Genomic DNA, 21,978 nt, shown 5'->3' with positions numbered 1-21,978 from the left:
TGTCCTTCAAAAATGAGGGAGAAATTAAAACATTCTCAGACAAAAAGTCACTGAGAGAATTTGTGACCAAGAGACCAGCTCTGCAAGAAATACTAAAGGGAGCACTAGAGTCAGATATGAAAAGACAGAAGAGAGAGGTATGGAGAAGAGTATAGAAAGAAGGAAAGTCATATATGATATATATAATACAAAAGGTAAAATGGTAGAGGAAAATATTATCCAAACAGTAATAACTCTAAATGTTAATGGACTGAATTCCCCAATCAAAAGACATAGACTGGCAGAATGGATTAAAAAACAGGATCCTTCTATATGCTGTCTACAGGAAACACATCTTAGACCCAAAGATAAATATAGGTTGAAAGTGAAAGGTTGGGAAAAGATATTTCATGCAAATAACAACCAGAAAAGAGCAGGAGTGGCTATACTAATATCCAACAAATTAGACTTCAAATGTAAAACAGTTAAAAGAGACAAAGAAGGACACTATATACTAATAAAAGGAACAATTAAACAAGAAGACATAACAATCATAAATATTTATGCACCGAACCAGAATGCCCCAAATACGTGAGGAATACACTGCAAACACTGAAAAGGAAAATAGACATATATACCATAATAGTTGGAGACTTCAATTCACCACTCTCATCAATGGACAGAACATCTAGACAGAGGATCAATAAAAAAATAGAGAATCTGAATATTACTATAAATGAGCTAGACTTAACAGACATTTATAGGACATTACATCCCACAACAGCAGGAGACACCTTTTTCTCAAGTGTTCATGGATCATTCTCAAAGATAGACCATATGCTGGGTCACAAAGCAAGTCTTAACAAATTTAAAAAGATTGAAATCATACACAACACTTTCTCGGATCATAAAGGAATGAAGTTGGAAGTCAATAATAGGCGGAGTGCCAGAAAATTCACAAATACCTGGAGGCTCAACAACACACTCTTAAACAACAAGTGGGTCAAAGAAGAAATTGCAAGAGAAATTAGTAAATACCTCGAGGCGAATGAAAATGAAAACACAACATATCAAAACTTATGGGATGCAGCAAAGGCAGTGCTAAGAGGGAAATTTATTGCCCTAAATGCCTTTATCAGAAAAGAAGAAAAGGCAAAAATGCAGGAATTAACTGTCCACTTGGAAGAACTGGAGAAAGAACAGCAAACTAATCCCAAAGCAAGCAAAAGGAAAGAAATAACAAAGATTAGAGCAGAAATAAATGAAATTGAAAACAATTGAGAAAATCAATAAGGCCAGAAGTTGGTTCTATGAGAAAATCAATAAGATTGATGGGCCCTTAGCAAGATTGACAAAAAGAAGAAGAGAGAGGATGCAAATAAATAAGATCAGAAATGGAAGAGGAGACATAACTACTGACCTCACAGAAATAAAGGAGGTAATAACAGGATACTATGAACAACTTTATGCTAATAAATACAACAATTTAGAGGAAATGGACGGGTTCCTGGAAAGACATGAGCAACCAACTTTGACTCAAGAAGAAATAGATGACCTCAACAAACCAATCACAAGTAAAGAGATTGAATTAGTTATTCAAAAGCTCCCTAAAAAGAAAAGTCCAGGACCAGACGGCTTCACATGTGAATTCTATCAAACATTCCAGAAAGAATTAGTATCAACTCTCCTCAAACTCTTCAAAAAAATCGGAGTGGAGGGAAAACTACCTAATTCATTCTATGAAGCCAACATCACCCTCATACCAAAACCAGGCAAAGATATTACAAAAAAAAGAAAACTACAGACCAATCTCTCTAATGAATATAGATGCAAAAATCCTCAATAAAATTCTAGCAAATCGTATCCAACAACACATTAAAAGAATTATACATCATGACCAAGTAGGATTCATCCCAGGTATGAAAGGATGGTTCAACATAAGAAAATCAATTAATGTAATACACCATATCAACAAATCAAAGCAGAAACATCACATGATCATCTCAATTGATGCAGAGAAGGCATTTGACAAGATTCAACATCCTTTCCTGTTGAAAACACTTCAAAAGATAGGAATACAAGGGAACTTCCTTAAAATGATAGAGGGAATATATGAAAAACCCACAGCTGATATCATCCTCAATGGGGAAAAATTGAAAACTTTCCCCCTAAGATCAGGAACAAGACAAGGATGTCCACTATCACCACTATTATTCAACATTGTGTTGGAGGTTCTAGCCAGAGCAATTAGACAAGAAAAAGAAATACAAGGCATCAAAATTGGAAAGGAAGAAGTAAAACTATCACTGTTTGCAGACGATATGATACTATACATCGAAAACCCAGAAAAATCCACAACAAAACTACTAGAGCTAATAAATGAGTACAGCAAAGTAGCAGGTTACAAGATCAACATTCAAAAATCTGTAGCATTTCTATACACTAGTAATGAACAAGCTGAGGGGGAAATCAAGAAACGAATCCCATTTACAATTGCAACTAAAAGAATAAAATACTTAGTGTGCTGGTTTGAAAGGAAGTATGCCCCCTAAAAAAGCCATGTTTTAATATAAATCCCATTTCTTAAAGGTAGAATAATCTCTATTCAATACTGTATATTTGAAACTGTGATTGGATCATCTCCCTGGTTGATGTGATTTAGTTAAGAATGGTTGTTAAACTGGATTAGGGGATGACATGTCTCCACCCATTTGAGTGGGTCTTGATTAGTTTCTGAAGTCCTATAAAAGAGGAAACATTTTGGAGAATGAGATATTCAGAGAGAGCAACACTACAAAGCAGAGAGTCCACCAGCCAGCGACCTTTGGAGATGAAGAAGGAAGACACCTCCCGGGGAGCTTCATGAAATAGGAAGCCAGGAGAGAAAGCTAGCCGATGATGCCATGTTCGCCATGTGCCCTTCCAGCTGAGAGAGAGAAGCCCTGACTGTGTTCGCCATGTGCCTTCTCACTTGAGAGAGAAACCCTGAACTTCATCGGCCTTCTTGAACCAAGGTATCTTTCCCTAGATGCCTTTGATTGGACATTTCTTTAGACTTGTTTTAATTGGGACATTTTCTCGGCCTTAGAACTGTAAACTAGCAACTCATTAAATTCCCCTTGTTAAAAGCCATTCCGTTTCCGGTATATTGCATTCCAGCAGCTAGCAAACTAGAACACTTAGGAATAAATTTAACTAAAGAGACAAAAAACCTATATAAAGAAAACTACAAAAAACTGCTAAAAGAAATCACAGAAGTCCTAAATAGATGGAAGGGCATACCATGTTCATGGATTGGAAGACTAAATATAGTTAAGATGTCAATCCTACCTAAATTGATCTACAGATTCAATGCAATACCAATCAAAATCCCAACAACTTATTTTTCAGAAATAGAAAAACCAATAAGCAAATTTATCTGGAAGGGCAGGGTGCCCCGAATTGCAAAAAACATCTTGAGGGAAAAAAACGAAGCTGGAGGTCTCGTGCTGCCGGACTTGAAGGCATATTATGAAGCCACAGTGGTCAAAACAGCATGGTATTGGCATAAAGATAGATATATTGACCAATGGAATCGAATAGAGTGCTCAGATATAGACCCTCTCATCTACGGACATTTGATCTTTGATAAGGCAGTCAAGCCAACTCACCTGGGACAGAACAGTCTCTTCAATAAATGGTGCCTAGAGAACTGGATATCCATATGCAAAAGAATGAAAGAAGACCCATATCTCACACCCTACATAAAAGTTAACTCAAAATGGATCAAAGATCTAAACATTAGGTCTAAGACCATAAAACAGTTAGAGGAAAATGTAGGGAGATATCTTATGAAACTTACAATTGGAGGTGGTTTTATGGACCTTAAACCTAAAGCAAGAGCACTGAAGAAGGAAATAAATAAATGGGAGCTCCTCAAAATTAAACACTTTTGTGCATCAAAGAACTTCATCAAGAAAGTAAAAAGACAGCCTACACAATGGGAGACAATATTTGGAAATGACATATCAGATAAAGGTCTGGTATCCAGAATTTATAAAGAGATTGTCCAACTCAACAACAAAAAGACAGCCAACCCAATTACAAAATGGGAAAAAGACTTGAACAGACACCTCTCAGAAGAGGAAATACAAATGGCCAAAAGGCACATGAAGAGATGCTCAATGTCCCTGGCCATTAGAGAAATGCAAATCAAAACCACAATGAGATATCATCTCACACCCACCAGAATGGCCATTATCAACAAAACAGAAAATGACAAGTGCTGGAGAGGATGCGGAGAAAGAGGCACACTTATCCACTGTTGGTGGGAATGTCAAATGGTGCAACCACTGTGGAAGGCAGTTTGGCGGTTCCTCAAAAAGCTGAATATAGAATTGCCATACGACCCAGCAATACCATTGCTGGGTATCTACTCAAAGGACTTAAGGGCAAAGACACAAACGGACATTTGCACACCAATGTTTATAGAAGCGTTATTTACAATTGCAAAGAGATGGAAACAGCCAAAATGTCCTTCAACAGACTAGTGGCTAAACAAACTGTGGTATATACATACGATGGAATATTATGCAGCTTTAAGACAGGATAAACTTATGAAGCATGTAATAACATGGATGGACCTAGAGAACATTATGCTGAGTGAGTCTAGCCAAAAACTAAAGGACAAATACTGTATGGTCTCACTGATGTGAACGGACATTTGAGAATAAACTTGGAATATGTCATTGGTAACAGAGTCCAGCAGGAGGTAGAAACAGGGTAAGATAATGGGTAATTGGAGCTGAAGAGATACAGACTGTGCAACAGGACTAGATACAAAAACTCAAAAATGGACAGCACAATAATACCTAATTGTAAAGTAATCATGTTAAAACACTGAATGAAGCTGCATCTGAGCTATAGGTTTTGTTTGTTTGTTTTTGTTTTTTGTTTTTTTTTTACTATTATTATTACTTTTATTTCTTTTCTCTATATTAACATTCTATATCTTTGTCTGGTGTGTTGCTAGTTCTTCTAAACCGATGCAAATGTACTAAGAAACGATGATCATGCATCTATGTGATGATGTTAAGAATTACTGATTGCATATGTAGAATGGTATGATTTCTAAATGTTGGGTTAATTTCTTTTTTTTTCCGTTAATTAATAAAATAAATAAATAAAAAAAGAATAAGAACAACAACAACAACAAAAAAATAGGTTTGTATTTTACATATTTCCAAAGACAAAATAGATTTAATTTATCATGATTAAACCTATAAGATGTATAGCACAAATGAGTGAAGAGTTTAACATGCTAATTATAAACTTCAATATAGAAACTTAATTAGGCCAAGATTGAGAGGAAGACTTTTTCTATGATGCTGGAAAGATGTTCTTTCAGAGAGAAGACAGGTTAGAAGCATAGACAACAACTGTAAACATAGTTTCCTTGTCCAAAAATCACAGCAAGAGGGCATGTTGCTTCTGATGATAGAGTGTATAAGATACAGTCTCAGTAGTTTTGAAAATCTCAATTCTTGCTTTCTAACACTCTTCCTGTATTTTTTACTTAATATCACTATTCAGGAAGAACTTATATAAATATCTAACATCAATATTGATAAATAATTTCTAGCTATATTAGGTATTTAAAAACACCATTCAATGAATACTCAGAGGAAAAATATATCAATATGTTAACAAAATTCAACAGAATATAATTTAAAATCTCCTAAGCATCAGATTTTAAGGGGGAAAAAAAAAACTAAGGAAGGAATAACCAAAGAAAGCTCTTCTTGAAAAACCCCAGATGTACTAAAAATTTTGTGTAAGAGAATAAAAGGTTGGTCTATATAAGCCTATATAATAAAAAAAACTAGTGCAAAAAAAAAAAAGCTAAAGCTCTCTTAGGTAAGACCAAATTCCTTACTACACAGTAATATACAATTTTGCATTTGTTTATTTAGTAATTCATTCTGTTGATGGTTGGTCTCTTCCCACTGGAATGTAAGCTCCACGAGGACAGGGATATTTTTAAACATCTACACGACCAAAAAAAAAAAGCCATACGCAAAGTAAAAAAACTCAAATCACAGACCAAGAAACGATCTGCAATTCACATCATCAACAAAGGAGTAAGAGCAAGAACGTATCAACAAGTGATACAAGTGGTAAGAATTAAATGAGCAACTATGGGTAATTCACAGAATAGGAAGCCTAATTGACCAGCCCAATAAAGGACAAGACGCTTAGCCACACTTGTAATCAGGGAAATAAAAACTTTAACAAACTAATATTGATGGCCACCATTTAGCAAGCATATACAAGTCAATTTGCTTTCATTCATTCATTTGATTAATGCAATAAACATTCTTGAACACCTACTATATGCCAATTCTGGGCACTGGGGATACAGCAGTGAGCAAAACAGATAAAAATCCCTGCCCTTAGGGAGTTTCTAGTCTATTGAGCATAGCAATAGAAAAGGAAAATAGAGATGCAGTCTGTTAGTGATATATGCTAAGGGGAAAATTTAAAGCAGAGAAGAAGGACATGAAATGTTTGGTGGGTGGGAGAATTTGAAACTTTAGGGCAGCCAGGGAAGGCATAGCTGAGAAGGTGAGTTTTGAGTCAAGACCTGAAGGAAGTGGGAGTGATTGCCACAAGCATTTGAAGCAATGGAACCAGCATGTGCAAAGGCCCTGAGGCAGGAACTTGCCCTCTTTATTTTGTTCAAAGAGCAGGGAAGAGACTATGTGTCTGGAGCAGAGCGGACAAGGGGGTATAGTAAGGGATGGGGTCAGTGAATAAGGAGGAGCAGATCATGTGGAGACTCAAAGTCACAGAGAGAACTTCAGCTTATACTTGGAGAACAGGGATTTTGGTCTTTTGTTCACTGATGTATCCCCAACCCCCAGCAGCACGACCTGGCACATGGTACATACTCAATAAACAGCTTTAAAAATAAATAAATAAGCAGTAAACTAACAAAAATGTCTGTTATAGAAAGATATTTATCATCTACTGCTTAGTTTCTTGTTGTTGTATTACAAAAGAGTATAAAAGTGGGAGACCCAAAATTGTTAGCAGTGGTCGGTTTGGAGTAGCAAATTTGGGGCCCTCTTTTTTTTCTGTTTTTCTAAAGGAATTTTTCTTAAAAAGACCTTTTAACATTTGCATGAGAAAGGGGAAAAACAGAAGAATAAGTGGACTGAGGAGTAGAAAGGTTGGCTGCTGAAATCCAGTCCATGTCCCCCCACCTCCATCTCTTGGACACCCCCCCATCTCCTCCCCTTCTTAACCCTGCCCCCAGCTATAGCCCGGGCTCTCTCTGCTCCTGGCCACACTCTTACATCCTCCAGAGGCCCAGAAGCCCCTGCTGCCCAGGCCACAGTGGAGGCGGCATTCAGATCCACAAACAAGGGCAATGAGCAAGGGCCTGCATCCTGGCTCCTCCAATTGCCCACACTCCTGCAAAGAAATACCTGATGACTCTGAGGGAAATGAAAGTGCCTTGGCCATTAGGTCCACATGTGCAGAGCAGGCCTCCAGAGGATACTCAGTGACCAGGAAAGGCTGCTGCTCCAGAAGGAGCAAGGTTGACCAGCTGACCAGAATGAATCCTTGACTGCCTCTCTGGGGATGGAGGATTGCCCCATATGATGTCAAGCCTTTGTGGCTGACAGTACTCAGTTCAAATCCCACCTCTACCACTCACTAACTCCATGACCTTGGGCAAACCATGTCCCCTCTTTGAGACCCGACTATAAAATGGAGCAGCGACAGCTCCAACCCAAGGGGCTGTGTAGAAGCTAAATCAGAAAACCCAAATAAAGCTCTTAGCACAGTGCCTGGCACAATAATCAGCCAATAAGAGCCCCTGATGTTGTTATTTATGAGCCTTTCTCTTGCCTAGGCACTCCTCTCCCTGCCTTTTTCCATCTCAGTAACTCCTACTCATCCTCCATGACTCAGTTTAAATGCCACCTCCTCCAGGATGCCTTCTCTGACCTCTTCAGGCTGGAATTGGTGCCTTTGGCATGTGCTCCCGTTATGAATGCCACAAACTCCCATAAGCCTGTACGGATCAGGGCTCAGTGGTTGTGAGTAACAGAGCCTGCCTCTGGCTAACTTAGCCAGCAGGGGAGTTTATTGGATGGATATAAGAGCTCAAGGAACCACTGTGAGATTGGAGAAGGTCCTTGGGAGTGAACCAAGGATGCTTCAGAGCACTGGGAAGTCACTGGGAAGTAGAAAGCAAAGGGCAGTCTCATTGCAAGAATAATCTGGCATGATGCCACTGCTGGAATGGAAACAGAACCTCAGTCTTCTCAGGATCCTTTTCTTCCTGCTCAGAATCAAATTCCAAGGAGGAAATGATGGGTTGGCCTTGCTTGGGACACTACATTTGGCCAAGAGAGAGCAGAGCCCCCAGCTACGGGCCCACCCTACTATTCCCAATAGGGGAAGATCGCCCCAGTAAAAGAAATGATCTGCAAAGTAAAAATGGATGCTAGGGTCGGTGTGAGGGTAGTTCGGTGGTGGAATTCTCACCTGCCATGTGGGAGACCTGGGTTCGATTCCTGGCCCATGCACTTCCCAAACAAACAAACAAGCAAAACAAATGAAAAGCCAAACAAAAACAAACAGTCAACAAATGGTGCTGCAATAAGGGGATACGCACACGGAAAAAGAATGAAATGTGACCCCTGCCATACAGCATACAAAGAAAAAAAATGGATGCTGGGCAGTGAAGAAACAACAGATATCTATCTCAGACATTGTCAAGGCCTACGTCTCATTTATTCATTTCTGAGTCTCCACTTCTTTGGTGTCTGGTAATGTTTGTTGACTGAATAAATGAATGAATGATGGGGAAACCAAGCTTACAAGGTAAATAGTGCTAACAACCCAACTGAGGGAGGCAGAATTTACACAGTGCAGAGGACATAATGAGCACCCAATAAGCCACACTGCTAATATTCTTATTTTATTTTCACCCCTGCTGTTATTACTGTGGGAGGTGAGTGGGGGAAAAGTGGTCTGAAGCCTTAGAACCTTGTGGAAAGGAATCGCTGTGACATATTCTGGCCCCTGGGAAGCCAGCAAGGTAAGGCGGGGACCCTGCCTCAGAGACACTTGGAGTTGAGCGACGGAGACAGATGAATTCTCACCCAAGACTGAGTGTGGAAAATGTATTAAAAAATAAGTTGAGGGGGTGGGAACGGGGCTCCTGACAGCGGCGATGGTAGCACTACAGTGCGACCATAACTACCGTGTCTCTAAAATATATATCTGAATGTGGTCAAAAGGGGATATAAGTTACATATATGGTAGCAGAATAAAACATTTTTTAAAATGATCCACGGAACGGCACGACTCAAACAGTGAACGTGAGTTAAATCACGGACTATCGTGAATAGTGCAACTATAATGACGTGCTTTCATCAATTGTGACAAATTATCTCACCAAATGCAGGGTGCTAATAATAGGGCAGTGGATGGGAATCTTGTCTTCTAGGCACGACTGTTCTGCAAACCCACAACTTCTCTAATAAGAAAATAATAAGTGGAGGGAAATTCATGTTAAAAAGCAAACTGAGGAGAAACGAGACTGAAAAATGATAACGCCAGCTCAACCAGATGCAGAAAGAAGTAAATCCAAATGCAATCAAAGACTGCCATAGGGCACTCACCCAGTGCTGTGGGGAGTAATGAAAAGCAGAGACCCTGGGGAGTGGAGACGCCTTCTGGACTTGAACCTCGAGCTGCGTTTTAGGATAAGGTTGGAAAAGCCGGGAAAGAGGACAGCATTCTAGGCAGGGGCCACAAAACAGACAGAGTGCAGAAGTTGAAATGGTAGACCTCACGTGAGGGAGTGGGAAAAGCAAAAGGAGCTATGAGTTTGCAGATGGCTTAAACCCTGGGCAGGCCCTGTCTTCTTCCCCTTTGGATCCATATGACTTTAACCCTGGCTTAGCTCAGGCTCAACCAAACCAGGTCTCGCATGAGTACCTGCTGATCTTGTACAATTCCGAGTCCCAGGCCCCACCCCAGATAGACTGCAGTAGAACCTCCTGGATCAGAGCCAGGGAATCTGCATTTTCCACTTTCCCCAGGCAGTTTTGCTTTCTCTCATGTGAGATATGGCGTTGGAGAATCAGTCACAATCAGTTAAAGACCAGAGTTCTCAAACCTCAGTATGCCTCCCTTGGAATCACCTGGGGAGCTTGCTAAAAATGCAGATGTCACAACCTCAGATCATCTGAGTCCATCGGATCTGGGATGGGGTCTTGGGAACTTCGTTTTCAAGTCCTTCCATCCCAGGGAATTCTGATGCAAGCAGCCTACACACCACTCTTCAACAGAGATTTGAAAGAAGGAGACTGCCTGTGGTTGCTTGAATTAAGGTAATGTTCTTTCCTATTTTTTAACACCTGCCAATATTTGTTAAATATTCAATAGTGAGCGTGTTTTTTACTCAGCATTCTTTTAAGTATTAACAAATAAAGGAAAAAGGAAATGGCCCTAATGGCCAGCCTGATTCCCAGCCTCGGCTTCTCACCAATCCCCGCCTCCAACCAGCTAAGACTTCTTGACCCCTCCTGCACTCCACCAAGCTCAGGCGCTTTGCAAAATGCATGCACACACATTAACAAAGCCAAAGTCTGATTTCTATGCATGGGACACTCTTGCCTAGGGCATGTCATACAACTTGCTTACTTACTGTGCGGTTTTTGGAGCGTCTAAGGAAATCAGAGCCAGGGACTGGCTCTCTGTTTGTTTTCCTACAGATAATGACATCCACCCACCACCGAAGTTAATAGATTGAGGCTTGCAGGCATTTATGAGTGGTGTCTTTAATATGGTTCTGGAATATTTGCCCTATAAATTCTTAGGAACAGACTTATAGATTGCCTATTACCAGCATTATGGGCTATTAATAAATCAGTTACAGTCACGCATTCTTTTTAAAATAGCATTTCCCCTTTCTGCTTATGTTCTAAGTGGCTAAAAAATTGGCAAGAGACAGAATACCCATGCCGGAAGATGGCTGTGATTTCCTAGAGAGAGGGGGGGGAGGGGAAGGGAGCTGATGGCTAGTGGCCTGAAAAACAAACAGTTTGGAGCACAGAAGAAAGAGAAGCAAGGGACCCCCCTTCCCGCCCCACTATCACCACCAGCTAGGTGTTGCTGCAACATTTTAGAGCCACCATCTATCTCTCCAGCATCCTCAGGCAGTTGGGCTGAGCCTGCTACCATCCCAGTGATTCATTTGCTACAAATCCCCCCGGCATTTCTCTGCCCAGGCTGCTCAGCGTCAACTTTGCATTTATCAGGATGTTCCCTGGTGAGTCCCAGGGTCCCTCCACCTGGTAGGCACCAGCGCGGTCATAGGAAAGAGGCATACCCAAGGCTTTCCAGCTCCTTAGTTCTTCCCATCTCATAACTGGCAGAAACCCTGACCCTTTCAAGGTTCCCGTCCCAATCTACTAGCTGGTGAGTACCAGGAGCTGTTGACATCTCATTCGTATTTGGTACTCCAGGAAGCTGCTGGCCTGGCACAGCACTCTCACGAGAGCCAGTTTCCAGCTGCGGAACTCAGAGCTCCATCCGCCTGGCGATAAACTCCCTTCTGCTGTGTATAAATTATCTATAGCCTCCTCCACTAGTGACTCTTTTTGGAGTACCCCACAGAACTGATGCTTGGGGCCCTGGGGTTGCTCATGAACTCTCTTCTCCCAAGGGGAGTAAGTCCAGGATAATAAAAGCAGGAGCCATATGCTTTTTTTCAGGACTGCTCTTTTCCTCCAACCCCTAAGGACCAGCAAAGTCACTGCATCCACTGAATTTTGTCCCTAACAACGGGCCCTGTTCTGACTTTTGCAATCTATTCCCACTGAACCATTCACATCCCCAAAGCTATCTCACATATTGTCCTTTGTGTTTCCTGGCTGGGCTTATACAACTAAGAGCAGGCAATGTATGGGAATGTATTGGCTCACAGTTTGGAGGTTAGAACCAAAACCGAGGTGTCAGCAAGCCAATGCTTTCTCCCCAAAGGTTGTGGGAGATCCATGGAAGCTGGTGGTGCTTGGTCCTTGGCTTTTCTGTCACATGGCCATGCACATGCCGGTGTCTTCTCCTTTCTCTTCCAGGCCCTGGTGACTTTTAGCTTCTTGCTTCCCCTGGCTTTCTCTCTTAGTGTCTGAATTTCATTCTGTTTCTAAAGGACTCCAGTAATAGAACTGAGACCCAATCTGATTCAGTTGGGCCACACCTTAACTTAAGCAACCTCTTCAAAATGTCCTATTTACAAGGCATTCACACACTTGGATTACATTTAAGAACATGTTTTTCGGGGCTACATAGCTGTAAGCACCACATTATGTATAAACCCCACCCAGATATGGAGGCTGTTGGAAATTTTTCCCAGAAGGCCCTAATCTAAATCAGTGGATGCAAACAGATAAAGGGAAGAATGGTTTCCTGCATCATGTACCCTCGTTTAGGCAGGTATTGATAGCTGCATAGCAAATCAACCCCAAATCTGTACATCATAAGTCAATACAGGTTTATTTCTCACTTACTTCACAGTGAGTGCAAATCAGAGGCTCTCCTGGAGACTCTCCCCCATGTGATGACTCAGGGATCTAGGCTCCTTCATCTTGCAATGCTGTCACGTTCAGTTCAGGCCTCTGCAGTCACTGTAACAGTAGGGGAGAGAGAACATCATGGAACCATCAAAGAGATACCCAGATTTCACTGCCTAAGATCCAATCACATGGCCTCCAACTTAATTGCTAAGGAGGTTAGGACATCTGATCTCCTTGTGTGCCCAAGAAGAGGAAATGGGATTGCTGACATCGAGTCTCAGCCATATATCTAACCTCCACTTAGGTTCTGCTAGAAATCCAGGCATATATGGGTTTTTCAAAGATGTTGTTGTCCTAACAAGATTACAAACTTCCTAAATGTAGATATTATTATTCTCTTGAGTCTCCCCAAATCTACAGGCAATGCTTAACATACAACCAATGTACTTCAATAGCCCCAGAATTCTAGACATAAAGGAAATCTCCAGGGGTCATCTGGGCTGACCCCCTGCCTTCAGTTCCTGAACATGTCTGGAGCCACATACCACTTTAAAAAGTACTGAACATCTTCACAACATTACCTCATTTATGTCTCATAACAGCCCCAAGAGGTGGACAGGACCAGGATTCTGATTTCCTGACAGAGGTGAGAAACTGAAGCACAGTCTAAAAAATAAAAATAAGAAATAAGAATATTGGTTCATAATTACTGAACAGTAAGTACATGCTAAGAACTAAATGATATGTATTCTCTCATTCAAAGCTCACAATGGCCATGCGAGTTTTTTTAATATTTTTTACAATTGCCCTATGGTCACACATTTAGTGACATAAATGGGATTTGATCCAAGGCAGCCAGATTCTAGAGGTCTTGTGTTAACTGCTACTTTAAGAAATATATAGTAAAAGTTGTCTTTTCCTAAGTCCCAACTCCATCAGATCTCCCAGCTCTTACTAACTGGATTTTTATTAGAAGTATCCCAGCCAGCTTGGGGCAGGGTGAGTAGACAGGTAGCAATCCTATATCCCAGTGGCAGGTACAGAGACATGTATTAAGGAAAGATGCCTACCCTGGGATGTACAAAGTCATCAGTCAACATCTCAGCCCTCAAAGTACCTGGGCGCTCATTCTGGCTGCCTGCGTCCATGAGCATCTCTCAACTTTTCACCACCTTTGTCATTATCTTTCCTTGGTTCTATATAGCCCTGGAGCCCATTCAAAGCAATATCTCTAGCTCAACCCTATCCCCAAGACCCATTTTTGGATCTTGCTCCTTGGAGGCAGCCTCTAAATATTCTGTCCCAACCTCTCCGCTAGGATAGGACAAGCTGACAGCTAAACTAGGAGACAGTAGAGTCTGAGAGACATTTAGAAGCTTCCCAAAACATCCCCCCACTCAGGGATCTAGCAATGAATCAGAACCTTTTCTAGTAGAGTCACTCCTTGGGTTAAAGAATTGTCTCCAGAAGGCCCCTGTTAAAATACTCTTTCAGGGGAGAGTCTGCTATGCAGATTTTTAAAGATCATTTATAAACTTAGCTCATTTATTGATTCATTCAATGTCACTGAGACCTACAGGAGTACTGGGCACTGGAACACACTTGTGAACAAGAGTGTCCTTTGGTGAGCAGCAGGTAGAGGTTCACGGGAGAGGACACAACACGGGAATGGACAAGACTTCAGCCAACTCTTGGGCCCCAGCAGAGGGCTTAGTCCGGGGCAATAAGGAAGCATCAGAGGGCTTTGCGCAAGAAAAAGAGGAAGCTAGAGGAAGGTTATTTAATGAGCACTGTCCCTAAGATGACTTTGTCCTCCAGCCCCTGTCACATCCTCTGGCCTACTTGTTTGAAGATAAGGTCTGGGGTTTAGAACCAGAGGCTTTCCATTTATATAAACATGAAATCCTTATTGGCAAGGTCACTTGGCACAATGGAAAGGCTGGGCTGGAATTCAGGAATCTGACTCTCTCTTATTTCTGTCTAGATGATGACGGATTGGTCTCTTCTGTTCTGGGATGGGGATGGGGGGGTCAGTTTCCTCATGAGCAGGAGGGTCATACCAGAGACTCCAAGAGGAACTGTGGAATTGTGGGAAAGTTTGAGACTTTGGTCTCAGTAAGAATTGGGCTTAAATCCCAGCCTAATCACACATTTAGACCACACGGCTCACACTGCGGATTTGCCTCCAGCAGGTATTCTCAGCCCTTCCCCTTGCTTTCCTCTTCTATATAGGCAAGAAAGCTAAGTTCTCATCTTCCCAGAGGCTCTTGCAGCAACGGGTGGGTTCTGGGCAGTGAAGATACACAAGTCTCAAGGGAAAACATCCCTTTCAGAGTGAAAAGACAAAGCTTTGAGAGAAGAAGTCTGCCATGCCCCTTTCCTATTGCCTGTATCAAGAACAAAATGCTAAAAGGTGCAGCCACCAAGCAATCCTGAGGAAATAAGTCACAAGATGAGGCTGATGAAGCAAGAAGATAGAAAGAACCTGGGTCCTAGAGGATGTTCTTGCAGATGGTATCTTGAGCAGCTGACAGCAAGCCTTGTATTTTATGGACCCAATAAAACCCTGGCAACTTTGTCAGGTCTTCAGTTACAGTCACATGCAATTCCAACTGACCCTGAGTCAGCTATTTCTTTTTGGGGGGGGTCAGTGGGGGCAGGCATTTCTTTTTAAATGAACACTTATTGAGCACTTACTCCATAGAGTGAGATGTCAGATTTGAAAGCATCCCTTTCAGAATGAAATGACAAAGCTTTGAGCAAAGAATTTTGCCGTGCCCCCTTCCTACTGCCTGGCTCATGAGCCAAATGGATCTGCCTGTTTATCTTCCTCTCCATTTTCTGAACACTTGAGTGTAGGTAGTACACATCATGTTCCTTGAACACAACAGTGCCACGTGTACTTCCTAAGAACAAGGATATTCACTTATGTTACCACCTTAGCTGCAGTTATCAAGGTCAAGAAATTTAACTTTGTTATGAAGTTTACAGTCTATATTCCAGTTTTTTCCTATGTTCCAATAATGTCCCTTTTAATTAGAGAAGTTATAGGTTTACAGAAAAATCATGCAGAAAGTACAGGGCTCCTATATAACCCCCACCCCCAGTTTTCCCTTTATTAACACTTCGCACTGGTGTGATAGCTTTGTTACAATTAATGAAACTATTATAATTATGCTATGAATTACAGTCCATAGTTTATATTACGGTTTACTATTTGCGTTATACAGTTCTATGGTTTCTTAAATGTTTTACTTTGTTAACATATGTTCAATCTAAAACTACTTTTTTAACCACCTTCAAATGTACAATTCTGTGGTGTTAATTACATTTATAAAGCTGTGCTACCATCACCACCATCCAATATCAAAACTTTTCCACCCTCAGTAATGTCCTTTTGAGCCTTTTCTCCTCCCTTACTAGATCCTGTTCAGAAACACATGCTGCATTTAACTGTCATCGTCTTTTTAGTTGCTCTTTCTCCTTTTTTTTTTTTTTTTTTTTTAAAGAGAGAGGGAGGAAGGGAAGGAAAGACAGAGAGAAGGAAGGAAGGATGGAAGGAAGGAAGAAAGGGAAACATCTTTAAACATTTTCTTGTTTTATTATATTTTGTTTGTTTGTTTGTTTTTTACATGGGCTGGGGCCGGGAATCGAACCGGGGTCCTCCGGCATGGCAGGCAAGCACTCTTGCCCGCTGAGCCACCGCGGCCCGCCCTCTCCTTTTTTTTTTTTTTTTAACTGTGGGACCATATACCCAACTTTGCCATCTCAACCCCTCCCCAGCATACCGTTCAGTGGGATTAATCACATTCACAGTGATGCCGTATCCTCATCGCCTCCCATTACTAAAACTTTTCATCTCCCCAAACAGAAATTCTATGCCTGTTATGCATTAACTCCCCATTTCTCCTGCCTCCCCATCCCTAACAACCTGTACTCCACCTCCTGTCTCTATAAACTTGCATATTCTCCAATATTTTCTTTATAGTTAGTTACCTTGGTGTTTAGATTGAACATCCTAAATCTACAACAATCTCATTGCTTTGATACCAACTTAAATTCAATGCACAAATTTTGATCTTGTACCCCTTTGTCCCCCCACCTTTCCGTGGTTCTTATCACAAAGTATATATTTATACATTAGGAGTCTAAAACCACAGATTTATCATAACATTTTATGCATTTGCCTTTTAGATCCTAAGGGAAACAAAAAGTGGATTTTCAAACCAAAAATGCAAGAGTATTGCCATTTATATTTACCTGTGTTGTTATCCTTACTAGACAGTTTGCTTCTTCATGTAGCTTTCATCTATTGTCAGTTGTCTTTTCCTTTAGACCCGCAGAACTTTCTTTGCTGCTTTTGTAGAGCTGGTCTAGCTATGAGGTTCTCCTCCAACTTTAGCTTATCTGGGAATGTCTTAATTTCTCTCTCATTGTTAAAAGACAGTTTTGCCAAATATAGAATTCTTGGTTGGCAACCTTTAAATATGTTATCCCACTGTCTTCTTGCTTCCATGGTCCACAAAGATAAACTGAAACTTAATCTACTGAGACTTGCTTGTATGTGATTTGTTGCTTCTCTTTTGCTGCTTTCAGAATTCTGTCTTTATTTTTGGTATTTGACAGTTTATGTCAAAATGTGGGTCTATTTGAATTCATCCTGTTTGGAGTTTCTTGAGCATCTTGAATGTATATATTCATGTCTTTCATTAATTTGACATTTTCAGTCAATATTTATTTGAATATTCCTTCTCCTCCTTTCTCTCTTTCTTTTCCTTCTGGGATGTGCAATGTATATATTGGTATGCTTTTGGGGTCACACGAGTTCCTCAGGCTCTGTTCACTTTTCTTCATTCTTGCCTCTTTCTGCTTCTCAGACTGGATGATGTCAATCATCCTATTTTCAAGTTCACTGATTCTTTCTTTGGCCAGTTCCAATCTGCTGCTAAACTCCCATACGAAATTTTTTATTTCTGTAACTGGGGTCTCCATCCTGTTTGGTTCCTTTTCATAATTTCTGTCTCTATATGGATATTTTCTTTGTGCTCATCTATCATTTTCCTGATTTCCTTTAGTTCTGTTATGTCCTAGTCTGAACCTCCTCACTGATGGTTTCTAATACTTTAATCTTTTTTGTCTGGGCCATCACTTTCTGTTTCTTTGTATGATTTGTAACCTTTTGTTGAAACCTGGACATTTTGATATTTTAATGTGTTATCACTGGAATTCAGGCCCTGAGCTGTCTGTTTCCTAACCTTGTATCCAGCTAGTGATATGACAGAGTTTTCCTTGAATGCCAGGAGTTAATTTTTAAAAAAGGAAGGTGAAAAAGAAAACATCTTTCCCAGGCTGTGTGGACTGACCTATGTGAGTTCTCTACTTCAGAGCCTATCCATACAATGAGTCTAGAGGATAGTTCAAGGCTGAAGTGTTGGAGCCTCCCTGGGTCTTTCTGCACATGCATGTTGTCTTGGGCATGCACACGGCCCTAGGAATTCCTCCATTTACACATATATGAATGTCTCCTCTTCCTTAGGAAACAGTTTCCTCATTGTCTGGGCACTGAATTACAAGTCCCGCAGCCTGCAGTCCTTGGACCCAGGCAGCCACGACTTGAGTGCTGTCCCACAGCATTCTGTAGGAGAGCTGTGTGAGCTGCCTCTAAACATAGGGCAAGATCTGGAATGGTGAGCCTGAGATGAGTGTCTGGTTCATTCCCTCAGGCTGCCAGATTAGGCCAGTCATACCTGCTCCCAGGGTGTGCACAAAGGTTTCTCTGCTCCTCTATAACTGGGACCAGGAACCCACATTGGGCACATGGGCCAACTCCATGCTGAGCTGGTGACTGCAGGAAGGGTCATCCAGGGCACCTCAAGATCCTACTGCTTTTTTATTGATTCAGGGCTCTCCCTGTTACTACAGTCCATTTCCTGGAGCTCGGGGAATGATGTTTCTGCCAGTCCTTTCTGGTTGTTCATTGCTTTTGTTGGGGGGATAGAAACTGAAGCTTCTATCCCCACTATCTTAATCAGAATGGGACCTCCAATTTCCTCTTCAGTAATTGGTGATAATAAGAGGAGCTATTCATAGGATTGTTGTAAAGACCAAACATCATACAAAGCTGTTAGCACTCTAACGGGCACAGAACAGGCATATCTTTCTGGCTGGGACAATCTCATCTGTCCCTTCCAGCACCAAGTTCCCATGACATTAATGCCTTGTCTTCCACCTGTACTGAAGGGTCCAATCTCTTCCCTTGGGGAGAAGTGTTATTGTGGCATCATAGGTTCAGAAGTTAAATGCAGACATTTTTCATCTGAAATCAAATATCTCTTTTAAAACAACTATTTACAACTTTGTTTACGCCCAGTAAGGATTTGACCAAGGCATCCAATTCCTCCCTATCATGGGTAATGGAGGAGAGAGAGCGGGAATCACCCTCCAGGGGCTTCACCAGATTCCCGAGCTAAGCTAAAACACTTAAAAACCTGAAAGTGGGAGGGAAAGGGGTAGGCGTGCAAATAATAAGAAGCAGGTTCCAAAGAGGTTATATAAAAACAATAAAATCATAATATTTTCCATGACAGATTTCATCAGTGCCGCCTGAGTGCATTCTATTAAACCTCATTTATTAAATTTTGAGGAACATAATTTAGATATAAGATTCCAGACAAACAGGTTTCAAAATAGCTGATTCCTGATGCATCAACGTTCCCCCCATGCATGGAAAACAGGCTAGCGTTCTTCATTTTGATGGTCTTGTGGGGCTCTTGTCCTCCAGCTTGTGTGGGTGGAGGACAGTGAGATGGAGGGTGGGAGGGGGCTCATGCTGTTATTTGCAGGATATCTCCCCCATCAACAGCCATTTGGAGGTGATGTGTTTTCCTGCCCCACAGCATAAACATCTCTGAAATCTAATAGGCATGCCTACTTGTTGTCTTACTTTCCTAGCTGCTAAAATAAATAACATACAATGGATTGGCTTAATAACAGGAATTTTGTTGCCTCATGGTTTCAGAGGATAGAAGGCTTGCTTCCTTCTGGGATCAGGTTGGTATCTTCTGGCTGGCTGACAATATTTTTGGGGTGCTGTGGCTTTTCTGTCACCTGGCAATGCCCATGGCAGCATCTTTTCCTTTCTCCTTTACGTTCCATTGACTTCTAGCTTCTCCCCCATGGCTTTCTCTATCTGACTTTCACTCTGCTTATCAAGGACACCAAGAATCTGTATTAAAACCCAACCTGATTCACTGGGCCACATTTTCACTGAAGTAACATCCTGAAGAGATTTTTTTTTTTTTAAACATGGGCAGGCACCAGGAATCAAACCCGGGTCCTCTGGCATGGCAGGCAAGCATTCTTGCCTGCTGAGCCACCGTGGCCTGCCCTGAAGAGATCTTCTTTATAATAGATCCATACCCACCAGAACGCAGACCAAGACTAAGAACACATCCATTCTGCAGTACACAATTCAGTCTACCAAAGTTGTGCTCTAGAGTTTGTGGGCCGGGAGGAAATATGCGTACAGATACCAAAAAAAAAACAACATACACAGCACCTATAGCTTATTTATTCATCCAATGGTCTCCCCCGGGCCTTCCAAGACTTTCTACTGTGCACATACCTTCTAATCCACAGGGAGCTCCATGAGGGAAGCACAGGGCCTTATTCTTACAGTAGTGTGGTACAGATCTGGTGCCTGGCCACTTGAATTCAAATTCTCATGTGCCCACCCTATAAGCAGATGCTGACAGCTTACCTCCCCCTGCCTTTACCACTTCCAAGCACAACAGCCTGATTTCCAACGGCTAGCACCTACATTTCTTTGCACCTGAGGCTTTCACTTAATCATGTATTCTTCTTTGCTGCCCATATGATTAGCCAGAAGTACCAAGAAATTAATTCCCCCACCTTATTTCCAATTAGGAGCGTCCTTCAACCAATGCCTGACAGAAGTGAGTCTATAGATACCCCAGTTCACTCATCTCTCCAGCGGGAAATCTCTGAGATGTGTTCTGTTTGGCCCCAGAGTTTCCCCAGGGAGAAGAACATCCCTTCCAGAATGAAAAGAAAAATCTTAGAGGAGGAAAGGTATGCCATATCCCTTCCTATTGCCTGGATCATGGACAAAATGCTTGAAGGTGCAGCTGCAGCCATCATGCAACCATGAGGAAGAAAGTCATGTAAAGAAAAAGAGCAGGAAGACAAAAAAAGAGGGCTGGTTCTTGAAGATATATTTGAAGATATATATCTTCAAATGAAGATATATTCTTCATTTGCAAGCTGACTGCAAGCCTCTTGTTTCATGGGCCAAACAAAACCACTCACAAGTTGCCTGCAGGGGTTACTGTCTTCATAATGCACCTTTGATTAGCTGCCTTCCATTTCTTATCTCACTCCCCTCACACCAACTTTGCTCCCCAACTTGCCCTCAAATCCTTGTCTTAGAACATGTTTCTGGAAGAATCCAAATTAAGATATACTACCACTATTAGCTGGGCAATCTTGAGCATGTGGCCTAAACTCTCTGGGCCTCAGTTTCCTCATCTGTAACCAGAAATAATTCTACTTAGGGAATTGTGTTATGAGGATTAGTTGAGTTAAGATGAGCTTGGAAAAGTGCTTGATACATAGAAATCAGTACAAATATCAAGTGTTATTATTTTAAAGGTCTAGCAAAGGGCCTGGCATACACTGGGACTTCAAAAAATGTCTGATGATTGACGCACATGGAATCTCAGGGATGGAGGAAGGCTTTATATTAAGCCTTTCCATTCCATGTGTGTTAGGTTCTTCTGGTTGCCAAGCACTCACTCAAGCTAATGCAAGCGAAGGAAGCTCGTTATAAAGATGTGGCTGGCAGGAGCCAAGAAAGACTTCTCTAGGGAACTGTGCAGCAACCATCCAGCCAGGTCAAACCAAAGCAGTGGCCTCATTGGCGAATACGAAGGTGGCTCAGAATCTGAGAACAGCCCTAGTGGTTGTGTTATCTTGTCACTTCCTGCCATGCAGAATGTTTCTGTATCTTTCCTCTAGAGATCTACTGTTAACATAACTCATCTGTTGCTTCTGCTCACCTCTTGGTACAACTTTCTGGTCCCACTGAGGTCTCTCAGTTTCCAATCCCACCTCTTCCTCCTGTGCGTTCTGATACAAATGAAAAACAGTCATGAGAGTCAAACTGGGGTGAAGATCTCAGTTTCAGAGGTGATGAAGCATAGACCCAAGATCAGAGGCAAGAAGTCCACTCCTGGTCTCCAGGTCTAGAGCTCATAACATACCTGGAGAAAGATTAAGGGCTCCCCTGCCAGCACACCTGCCAAGCAAGAAGAGACCTGAGGAGAAAAGGTCATCTCACTACACTACCAAGAACAGGGAATGGACATTCTTTACAGTACGGAGGTTCTGAAGCTGGAGC

The 21,978-nt window shown here is 41.6% G+C and overlaps 1 long non-coding RNA gene across 3 annotated transcripts in view; it reads right to left on the bottom strand.

The window, feature by feature from the left end:
• The window catches only part of LOC143683699 (uncharacterized), a 100,905-nt gene that overhangs the window by 72,113 nt on the left and 6,814 nt on the right, over window positions 1-21,978 (bottom strand). For 2 of the 3 annotated variants that reach the window (XR_013175616.1, XR_013175617.1), the window contains exons 2-4: window positions 21,638-21,707; window positions 13,142-13,226; window positions 12,555-12,671 (exon numbers count right to left, since the gene is read on the bottom strand). This is a non-coding gene — a long non-coding RNA (uncharacterized LOC143683699). Of the gene's footprint in view, window positions 1-9,577; window positions 9,779-12,554; window positions 12,672-13,141; window positions 13,227-21,637; window positions 21,708-21,978 lie in introns of those variants that run through there. The other variant, XR_013175618.1, reaches the window with a different exon arrangement.

The sequence above is a fragment of the Tamandua tetradactyla genome, chromosome 5, assembly GCF_023851605.1.
Source record: "Tamandua tetradactyla isolate mTamTet1 chromosome 5, mTamTet1.pri, whole genome shotgun sequence".
In the NCBI taxonomy this organism is placed as follows: Eukaryota; Metazoa; Chordata; class Mammalia; order Pilosa; family Myrmecophagidae; genus Tamandua; species Tamandua tetradactyla.
Note: the sequence above shows the minus strand (reverse complement) of the source record. Positions and strands in the feature narration are given on the sequence as shown.